The following is an 11,575-nucleotide window of genomic DNA, read 5'->3' on the forward strand; positions in this document are numbered from 1 at the left end:
AGAAGGAACATGGCTAAAAACATGATAGGATGTCAAAGCTCAAAATCTGTTTTTTTTTTTTTTTTCTTTCGGGACAGAGTTTCGCTCTTGTTGCCCAGGATGGAGTGTAATGGTGCAATCTTGGCTCACTGCAGCCTCCATCTCCTGGGTTCAAGCAATTCTCTGGCCTCCACTTCCAAGTAGCTGGCATTACAGGCGTGCACTACCACACTTGGCTAATTTTTGTATTTTTATTAGAAACGGGGCTTCACCATGTTGGCCAGCCTCGGCTTCCCAAAGTGCTGGGATTACAGGCGTGAGCCACCGTGCCCGGCCCAAAGCTCAAAATCTTAAGTTGTGCACACCAACATCAAATCACAGATTTCTGTGAGGACGTGTGCATGCATTATTCATGTACCCTGAGCATCTTCAGACTATAGCTGCCTTCACCCCAACACACATGTTGATTAATTCTAGAGTGATGGTGGCCTACTTCAACACTCTGCTACTTTAATTTCTATCATAGGGGTTGAGGCACAGCATAGTCCTTTAGCCTTTGTCCCTCCTGTTAAAGAAATCACCATTGTTGGTATATTGTATTGTTCTCATTAGGAGAAAAGATGACTTGGGGAGATATAACATAGGTAACTTGTAAAGATTCATTCCTCACAGAGAGTGAAAGAGGGAGAGGGGGCAGGGAGAGCATCCAGTAGAATAAATGTAAGATTTTAAGTGTGTCACTTTCTCCACTTGTCTTTGAGTAGAAAGATGATTGTAGTATCTCTTCAATTTCATTTGCAAACTACTTATTCAAATTCCCCTGAAGTCACTTTTTAATAGCACGACCAATTTAGATCCTTTTGGATTATCGATGACATTCTTGATCACAGTGTAGTATAGCAAACATGATTTCCATATGTCAAATAGAGCAAAAGGATAAGGGATAAATTTGCTATTCTGTATTTGCATACCTCATAATATCATATAATATCCCTAACAGATATTATCTCGTTATAGCTATTATTTCAGTATAAACTACTTCAAAAGGCTCCTTCATTAGACTTTTCTGCAGTTACCTACTTGCCCATTATCAGTGAAACGTAGCTGAGGTATATTTTAGGATCACTATTCTTCTGCCTGTTTGAGATTGTATCTGAGAATGCATTAAGATAGGCCAGCATCAGTCTAGAATTCATCAACATGTGTGTTGGGGTGAGCATAGATGCTCAGGGTACATGAATAATGCATTAAGATGCATTAAGATACATTTTCACATTCATTTAACACATCTATTGATTAACTAGTCCTGAGCTTACCTTGGGAATAGACAGATAAATTAGATGTGGTCTTTATTCTTAAGGCCCTCAACCATGAAAAATGCAATTTCATATGTGAGACAACTATATAAATAGATTTTCTTATTTTTTTAACTTTTAAATTTTTTATAGAGATGGAGTCTTGCTATATTGCCTAGGCGGGTCTCGAACTCCTGGCCTCAAGCGATCCTCCTGCTTTGGCCTCTCAGAGTACTGGGATTACAGGTGTGAGTCATTGCACTTGGCCATAAATAGGTTTTCAATGTAGTCTGACAAGGTGTTATAAAAGAAACATCCTCAAAGTGTTGTGGAAGTTCCTAGGCATGAGAAGCTCTTCTGTAGGTATTACCAGAAGTTACCCAGAAGTTACTGCATGTAGCGGACTGTCTTTGCAACACAAATGAAGGGAAGTTGATGAAATATTAAGTGTTAAGAGTTGTACCATGTTATACACCGAGCCTGATAGATTTACACCAACAGCTTTCTAGGTTACTGTACCAAAAAATTCTATAAATAGCTTTGGATTTTTAGTTGATAACTGAACTGGAAATCATCTCTGGCTTTCGCTTCTTAAAGAACACATTATTCAGTGCTACATTTCTATAGTGATAATCAGGAAATAAGAAGGCCCACATAATCTGGTGATGACAACAATGTGACGTCAAACAATGTCTACAAAAGTGGCAGTGTTTTCTGATTGGCCCAGATTCTTGAGTTATTTCACTAATAATTTCAATATGAAAAACAGAGAATGTCAGATCCTTAAACAACTGTTGAATAATCCGTTGGTTGTAGTGAACCAGTACATAGGACTGAATAAATGCTTTATGAATTCTGTGCACACCACTGGATCAAGCAATCTGTGTAACTGTAGATAATGAGACTTCAGCCTGACTTGTAATTATGCGTGGAGTTGTTACTGTATTTTTTACACATCATCTTTGTATAGGCTCTGAGTCTAGGAGGGTCAGTCACAAATGACTGATACTGTGAATCAGGGTATTGCCACTAATCAAAGGACAGACTGCACATGTGTTCAGTGTGGAAGGATTAGTTGGTCAGCTTTGTCCTTTGGCTACTGTTGCAAACAAAGATTACAAAAAGAGGTCTGTATATGCCTATGTGTTTGTAAAAGGAGCTTTCATTTTTGTTTCATTTATTGAACCCCAACTCCTGAATTTATTTTTTACAAATATTTGTACACACAGTAGTTTTGCTAAAGAGAGTCCTTTGTTTTTTTGTTTATTTTTTTTATTTTTTTTTTTTATTAATCCATACTTTTTAAGAAAGGTGTTAACCAGCCCCCTCCCTGCCCTCATACTAGTCCATGTGTCAGATACTAATTAATCTATGCCATGGGATCACTTTATAATCTATATTTAGGGATCTCTTTCTCATTCAGAGACACTGTCTTTTCCATTTTGGGTGTTTTGGTAATTTTTCAGTTTTCTGAGTAGCATCAGTATTTCTCCTTGAACCAAGGTGAAATTTTGCATCTATTCCTCAGTTCTCTAGGGGCCTCTTTCATGATTGCCTGCTTGCTTACTGGTAGTTTCCTTACTCCCATTTTATCATGGTCTGTGAATTTAACCAACATGATGTTTACTCCCACTTTTGAATTATTAATGAAGAAAACTGTGAGATGGTACTTTTGTCTTAATAGTTGATGCTGAAAAAGTGACAAATGCAATAAAAGCATCTTTCTCTAATTCAGTTCCTGTCATGCATCTCTTTAGTGTCTTGGTGATATGACTTGAAATAATAGTGCTTACATCTCTCTTTCAGCTAGTTCACACTGAAAGCATGTAATCATCTGTTTGATATCAGAGCCACTTCCCAGTCACAGATTGTGATGTCACAAACCAAAGATTGTTCTCTCTCAGCAGGAAGAAGCTGGAGAGGAGATGAATGTTCATGGTGAACCACATCCTTATTCAAATTTGGTCACTTCATAAAGAAAATTCACCATAATGAGGAACCAATATATTGGCTAGTTGAAATGCCCGGTTGAATTATGCTTGAAACACTGTGCCATTATAATGGAATGAAAAAAATTCCTTATGAAAACCTAAAGTTATAATAATGAAGACATAAGTAAATATATATTTAATGCATTTAAAAATATTATGCAATGTCAGTCCCTTTAAGTTAAATGCTAACACACAAAAATGAATTTTAGGTATGTTTCTAATTTTATATACAAAATTATGTTGCTTGGTATTTCAGACGAAAATTACTTTTTAAGATTGTTATGTCAACAGACACGAAATGGATGTGTTCATTTTGACCTAGATGCCTGTTTTTATTTTATCATGGTTTAAATAAAAAGCTTATAGCTTTTGGATAATTTAAAATGACCAGAATTTAAAGATACAGCAATAGGTATTATTATAAGAATATGGCAGCCAGAATATTTGCTCCATTTCTATGAAAGGAACTAATAATACACAATCACATTACTTTTACAATGTAATGCTTCTGTATAATATGTGTGAATGAAATACATCCTAAATTGCACAAACAAGGAGGCAGATCATTGACTACATCCCAAGACTGTTCAGAATCTCTTTAATTGTTAAATCTGTCAATACCAGGGAAAAATTCTTATAAATAAACCAAATCTTCAGGTACTAGCATAAAATCCCTCATCCATTTGTACCCATGAGATGTAAACTTGAAGCAGTTTTCAGTTTCTTTTTCACCCTACATGAAGAAAATACAGATTATTCCAAATTGCTGTAGGGTATTTTTTTGAAAGCTGTTACTGAAACTTCAATAATCACTTTTCTGAATGGGTTATTGTAGAGCAAAGCATTGATTTGGATAGGTAAGAAAGTGAAAATTCACTGGGATTGATACTAACAAGGACCAAATTGGGGTGGAGCAAGGTAGTATTCATTTGCCCATCCATTGTCATTAGAAGGTGAGTTATAGAAACAACGCCCCCAAATTAGTGGGACGTGAGTTTCTGTTTACATTACAATGAGTAAATAAAATCCAGAACGCTTAAGAAATATTGTTATCTGCCCCCTTTAATTCTATTTATTGGAAGCAGATTGTTTGAGCATAACACAAATTTCATACTTTTGTCCAAGTTAGTTAAAACATCTTTAATTATAATTTAAAATATTGATTAATATTCTTCATTTAAAATGTCTACATATTTTTGAATCATGTCTGTTTACAAACTGTAATACCATAATAAAGAGGAAACAGATGAAAAAAACCCTTAAGGGTTCAGCTATTTCTCAGTGTAGGTAAACAACAACAATACCACTCTTAACTATACGAAGTATTTTGAGATTTCTAAATAAACTGTTTTTTCTCTGAAACAAATTGGTATATTAGATAATCATTACTTGTGTTAAATTGCTGCTTTCCTTTGGTACTGGAAAATGACAGGTAAGTTTCTGTAATGACTTCATGCAAAAGACTTATGATATTTAAGGTTATTTATAGACTGTCTTGAAAAGCATGAAGGAATCATATAATTTACTCCCTTAACTAAAATTTGAAAAAAGGAAAGAATTCAGTGAAATGGAAGAGAATTTCTAATTTGACTACTTTCAGACAAGTACTGAATACTTACTTCTGATTACGTGTATTATCACAAGATCTCCGTAGTTAGGTGTGATTTGCTCTTGTTTCCCTGTCTCCTCTCTTCTAAGATAATAGAAATATTAATTGTTGTAGGACTTCTTTATGATAAGGTGCTTTGGACCTAAGTTTTCCAATGAAACTTACATGAAAACCAATGTGCTTGGGATTTCTGCTAAAAATCTATGTAGGAAATTAAAATATCAGATGAAGAAGATCAGATGATTCTGATTTGTTGTTTTTGCTTAAGATTGTCTCTCTAGAAGTCTCATTATGCAGTGATTTCTAGGGAATTTCTAAAAGGCACTGTATCTTTTAAAATTCTTTGATGGCTTCACTAGTGCTTTGCATTTTACAGTTTGGACCACTGACCTGAGTTTTTGAGGTTTTAAGGTACCAGACATCTTTCATCTTTTTATCCTCTTGTTAAATCAGAAAAATGTCTTCGTAAATGTCTGTTATAAAAATGTCTAGTATCTTTAGGATAAATTAGCCCCATCCTACAAGAATGTTATATCTCGATTTAGTAGAGATTATTTTTCTTCAGTATGAATGAAATGACATCACAGCTTTTTTTTCTTGCTAACAATAGAAATCAGTCATTGAGCTTTTGTTCCTTTATATGAATAGAAATATTTAAAATGCTTATTAATTTTTCTTTGTTTTATCAAGTACTCTGGGAAACAAAGTTCATTTGAATATTGTTGGTAAACATTGTCTGTGAATGGCTCTTATGCACCGTTCAGGGCTCTCTTCTTGCATTTTTTTCAAGCTATTAAATAAAATTGGGATAAAAATAAAGACAAAGATGAGGCAAATTCAATGAAAAATGAATGAGAGTTTTGGATGCTTTATTATCTAGTTATGAGTGACTTGTTTATGCACCATAAGTAAAAACAAGTGTTTACCTCAGCTTAAATCTGCAAAAGCTTAGGGAAGGGTTGCAAGAAATTCAAATCCACTATCTCATTCACAGCACGAGCAGATTTAATTTCAGTAGACAAGATATAAATTAAGGTTATAAAATTAATTCTTACCTGGCAGTGGTTTGTTTGAAGCTCAGTAATTTGAACTCTGGCTGGAAATAGTAAGCTTCGAGACCCGAAATGCCTTCTCTACTTTCCTTTCATGTTTTATTTTGCCAGTGTTTTATTTCTTGCAGTGTCTTTATATCTGTATTCCTGATAATCCTGTAGCATTAGTTAGGATAGTGTGCGGTAGATGAAGACTCCATTGGGCTAGGATTATAGAACCAGAAGGGTGAGTTTTGCCTTTATCTGATAACAGCAGTTGATCTGACCACAAACAATTTGAGTGTTCAGAACTTATTAAAGATTCATTGAATGCTTCAGCAATGAGAAATCCTGATTGTTCCTATATGCATTTTACCCCCTGGAAAAGTTCTGCTTGTTCGTATTTCAGAATTACACACGCTTCCAAATCAAGCTGCTTTAAAAAACATTATCTGGACTAGAAGCATGGATGTTCTTGTACTCTCTTGCTTTCCTTTCTCCATACCAACTTTTCAGTCCATCAGCTTCCTTTCTGTAGAGGATGAAGGCATTTCTTCTGTCCTCCTCATGCTTTTGTAACCCATGCTCCTGGTACACTGTTTTTTGAATAGTGAGGTAAAAATCCAAAAGGAAGTACGGCTTTATCATGTCTCTGGACGGTGAGCGTACTTGGCATGAATGAAGAGCTGATAGGAGCTATTCAAACCAGACAGCAAACTGATGGGATGACGCTTCCATACATAAAAAACTGATTAATTACTTCCCCTGCTGGACAGCAGTATATCCTGAAAGGAAGAAAGAAAGGAGCAGATGATGATATTCGTTTTGATAGGTGTTCTCTGTTTGAACAGCTTGTCATTGAGAAGCGAATCCAGGAAAAGCTGCAGCTTCAGAGTGTGATCAGGTAGAATGGGCAAGAGTTATTTGACAGACAGTTAAGTGACGTATTTTGGGAGGAAAAAGAGGGCTTAGCACAGAGGTAGCTGGAGTAAGGTTCCAAAATGCTTTTGAAAATGTTAATTTTTTCCTGTTAGTCTTTTTGGCTAGAAGCTTTTTTTTTTTTTTTTTTTAAAAGCTTTGCTAGGCATTATTCACAGACATGTTGCTGAGTTGTTTTTTCATCTTTCGGTTTTCCCTAAAGATGGAAAGTAATTTTTAAAAGTCTTTGAGATAGAAAGAGTATACTGTGAGTTTCAAACATTTGTAGCCGAGAAAAGACTGCTTTTTTTTTTTTCTAAATGCACGCCTGTTTTTTTTTTTTTTTTTTTTTTTTTTTTTTTGAGATGGAGTCCAGACTGGAGTGCAGTGGCGCGATCTCAGCTCACTGCAAGCTCCGCCTCCCGGGTTCACGCCATTCTCCTGCCTCAGCCTCCCGAGTAGCTGGGACTACAGGCACCCGCCACCACGCCCAGCTAATTTTTTTGTATTTTTAGTAGAGACAGGGTTTCACCGTGTTAGCCAGGATGGTCTCGATCTTCTGACCTCGTGATCCGCCTGCCTCGGCCTCCCAAAGTGCTGGGATTACAGGCGTGAGCCACCACGCCCGGCATTGCACGCCTGTTTTTATACATCTTTTGGGCATCTGCGTTTTGTTGCTTTGGGGTAAAGCATTATAAGTCCTCATTTGATACAAACTTTTAACAGGGTCTTCATTAAAGCTTTTTCTTAAGTTAGATGAAATCCAGATTAGCTATATAAAAGAATAGATTTTTAAATGTCAATTTCATAATTTTTGCACTTCAGTTTTTATATTTAAAATTCAAATTTTTAAAAATTGCACTTCAGTTTAAAATTTAAATTTTAAATTTAAACATTTTTTTCCCTACCTGAGTTCTTTGAGTGTATCTAGACAATATGTTTTTAAATATTTAAAAAATTATTATGCAACATTTCAAACTTACACAAAACTGAAAAATAATACACGAACCTCCAGAAACTCATTATCCAGATTCAATAATTGTCAGATTCAATTCTTTGCTAAAATATTTTAAAGCATATCTCATTCCACCTATTCGTACTTTAGTATGTATATTTTTAAAGTATGGACACTTTTTCGCATAACCCTGTGCATTATCACACCTAACACATTGGCTATAATCCTCTGGAGTCATATAATATCCAGTTCATTTTAAATTTCTTTGTCTCAGAAACTATGTCGTTACATAGGTTTTTTCTGAGTGAGAATCCAGAGAAAGTATACACTTTCATTGTTAGCCAATAGAATTTTAAACACTGACTTAGACGAACATGTATGAGAAAGAAGTAAATTTTAGTTTTATAGTGGTGCTTGACAGACATTGGTAATAGGCATTTTTATGCAAGAGAATATATCTTTAGAATATTTTCTTGAACTTTTCCCACTGAACATTGCATGATACTGAAAAGGATTGTAATTTCATATGGTAATGATTGGTCATTATATACTGGTCACTTCTATAATAAATCGCCCGAGTTTTAAGCCACTGATTATTAAGCCATTTCAACGATTGAATGTGACTTAGAGTTCAGTGGAGATCCAAAATGAGAGAAGTAGAAATCTTTATCAAATTGGGCCATTGTGTTTATGAGGATTGATGACTATAATATTATACACGTTTTTCATTAATGTCAAGGTTTTTTCCCAATGAATTTTAATTTTTCTATGAAGTTTGAACTCATGGCTCTTTTCTGATAAAGCATAACATTTGACTGTTCACTTAACTTTTCCAAGAATACAATAGCGTGAGGTCCTGAAAATAACTTGTGTGCTGCACCTTCACCTGTCGAAATTCATTCTCATTCAGATTCTTTCTCTGTTCTTACTCTTATCTCATCTCATCTTTCACATTAGCTAGATGAAAGAGAATGGGGATGGTGAATATGGGGAGCCCTTAAAGGGGTATAGATGGAAATTATAATTTTCTATTTCCATCTAAGCTCAAAGCCACTGCTGAGGACCGTGCCCCCAGTTTTTATGGAGGGCAATAGAATACTTCTCTCCCAAGGTGCTCACTCTTGAGTACCTCTGGTCGTATGTCATGTTATGGCATGAACGTTCGTGAGCTTTTTGTTACACTTTATGTTCTCAAATTATGCCTTGTCCTTTAAATCTTGCTGAACAAGGACTACGTGTGCCAATCACTTTTTGAAAGCTTAGTAAATAGTTACTGATTATCACCATTTAATATAGATAAGCTGAATGGGAAAAGGTGAGGAACGATGCTTCCGTTCTCTTTCCAAGCTGTCTCTGAAATTTTTCTTAATCATTTGTAATGCAATGTCAACATCAGGAGAACACTTTGCAAATATGCAGATTCTGCTGGAGAACTTTGTAAGGTGGGTGAAAAAGTGGTTATAGAGGGAACTGGGATAATAGATTATGAGTGCATTTTGGGTGCAAATATTTCAGATCATTATCTCTCAGTACTTTAGCTATAAACTGAATTAATAGAAAAACATTGACTCAAGTACTGACCTATAGAGTTCCAAATAAAAGATAGTTACACTTCAGCCATTGTGGAAAGTAATTTTCGCCAAGACTTTGCTCTTGGTATTCCTGATGTTGTTCTTTTTTTAAATAAAAAGCTCTATTTATTTTTACTTTCTACAGGATGAACTCTCTGCTTTGAAGCAAGGAGTTGTCTACATGAATTCTATTGTTCAGAGATCTAATAGGTTGAGTAGCTAGTTGGGTGGATGGCTTGCTTTTCCACCCTAAATATGAGGAGAAGGAGGAAAGTCTTAGCGATTTGGACTTTTCGGTTTTCTTTGATACATATAATAAAGCACATTTTTGTTTTGTTCAGATGTCTCAACTCGTATCTCCCCTTTTGCAACTCTATGTATTCTCATATTTAAAGTGAACTGTCCCATTACCCACTGTAAATTTGGCTAAACAACTTCAGAAGCATCATAGATTTTCAAATGAATTTATGTATAATGAGATAAATGATTTTTTATTTTACAACGTCCTTTTTTGCTAGAACATTTGGTCCATACCTAGAGTTATGCTCATAGCTGTTTACAAAATTATAAATACTTTTATAAAGAAGAAAAGTCTCTCCTTTATGCTCTCCAGTGTTTAGATGAGTAGGATTTGTGGTTAATGATTTCTTCCGTAGCAACGACTTACTTTTAGAGCATTTCAATATTTATAATCTCGATTGAGTGTGATTATTTTTCAGTTAATAAACAAAGAGAAAAAGTTGCTTTTTTTAAGAGAGTCTTGTGGAGTCATGCAAGCTGTTTCTAAAATAAATATGCTTTTAAATTCTGGTTGAAGAAATAAAATCTTTGTTGACTTACGTGAGTCATGCCAGGTCATTTTTAGCACATTAATTGTAGTAACAAACATTTATCGACTCCTTACTAGGTACAAGACCACTGCACTTGGTTCTTTGGATTTATAATGCATTTACTTTTAACAGCTCTGAGGCAGACTGTTATCATGCATCTTCTCTAAAGAAGGAAACTGAGGTACACAAAGGTTAAGTAGCTTGTTCAAGTTTACCCTGTTATTAAAATGTTGAACTGTGGCATGAACCCAGCCTAGCCGGTTTTAAAGTCCAGTAAGCTTGCCTGCTGGGAATAACAATCATTCCACTTAAGCGTGAGACTCCCAGTATGATGTTGAAAGAGTGGCGTCTCTCCAGCATAACTAACATTCTACAAAAACGAGATCTGCAGTTTCTCGGAGATCTCAGATGGCCTGGACAGTTGACTATCTTTCACATACAGGGAATGTTTTCTTCTTGTTTTCTATGTCTTGAATTTATAAAGGGGTGATTTTTTTTCTTTCCAAAATTGTATTATGGCCTCTCAAACAGCAATGTGTCTTAAAATACTAGTCATTTATGTTCTATTAAATTTTTTTAAAAAAACTAAGAGTTATAAGGGGGGATATGAACTGGATTTGTTGTACTTTGCAATACAGTTGATTATTAGGAAACAGTTGCTGTCTTCATAGGTATCACATTCGGGTAAAATGATTGCATTATTTTTCTTTTGGCATCAGTTTTTTGGGAAAAAAGATTGCATTTTTATTTTCTGATTTAGACACTTTAAACAAATCTTTCATTTTTAAACTTCTTTAGTCGATTCCTCTACCATTGCACCCACTTTTTTCACTCCGGTCAGGCCTTAACCTGTTGTCTGATATTTGGTTCTTTCCTAATTTGTCATCCTTAAGATTTTGACCTTATACTGAACTGCAGACAACCACTAGAGGTCTCCAGACCACACTTTAGAAAGCTCTGATTTTACAACCATACCCTAGTAAGTGGAACAGTTATGTTCCCGGGCAGACTGGGCACTGATATTCCTCATTAAGTATTTGTGAACTGCTTCTTAGATGCCAGGTTCTAGAACTATGCTGTGTTCTTGGGAGTAGAGTTTTTCTTTTTTTTAAAGTAAGGTCTTAGACCCGAAGAACCCTGTAGGCTAGTGGGGACACTAACATTTGAACATGTGGTCAGAAGATGTCATGTTAGGCACACCCACATCACATCCTTTTACATCCTAATGACTGGAGTCCTTTAGATTTCTAAGTCTGTGAATGCCCCACTAATACTCTGTAGCGAGATCACGCCTGCTTTCCTTTTTTTTTTTTTTTTTTTTTGAGATAGAGTCTCGCTCTGTCGCCCAGGCTGGAGTGCAGTGGCGCGATCTCGGCTCACTGCAAGCTCCGCCTCC

The 11,575-nt window shown here is 35.4% G+C and overlaps 2 protein-coding genes across 3 annotated transcripts in view; one reads left to right on the top strand and one right to left on the bottom strand.

Annotated features, from left to right (window-relative positions):
• Positions 1–6,831, bottom strand: part of CHRM5 (cholinergic receptor, muscarinic 5) — a 119,737-nt gene extending 112,906 nt beyond the window's left edge. For both annotated transcript variants that reach the window (XM_011989110.1, XM_011989112.1), the window contains exon 1: positions 5,930–6,831. The gene's annotated coding sequence lies outside the window, so the exon portion shown is untranslated. The remainder of the gene's footprint in view (positions 1–5,929) is intronic.
• Positions 1–11,575, top strand: part of AVEN (apoptosis, caspase activation inhibitor) — a 186,480-nt gene that overhangs the window by 35,199 nt on the left and 139,706 nt on the right. The window lies entirely within an intron of this gene.

This window comes from Mandrillus leucophaeus, unplaced genomic scaffold (genome assembly GCF_000951045.1).
Source record: "Mandrillus leucophaeus isolate KB7577 unplaced genomic scaffold, Mleu.le_1.0 Scaffold347, whole genome shotgun sequence".
Lineage (NCBI taxonomy): Eukaryota > Metazoa > Chordata > Mammalia > Primates > Cercopithecidae > Mandrillus > Mandrillus leucophaeus.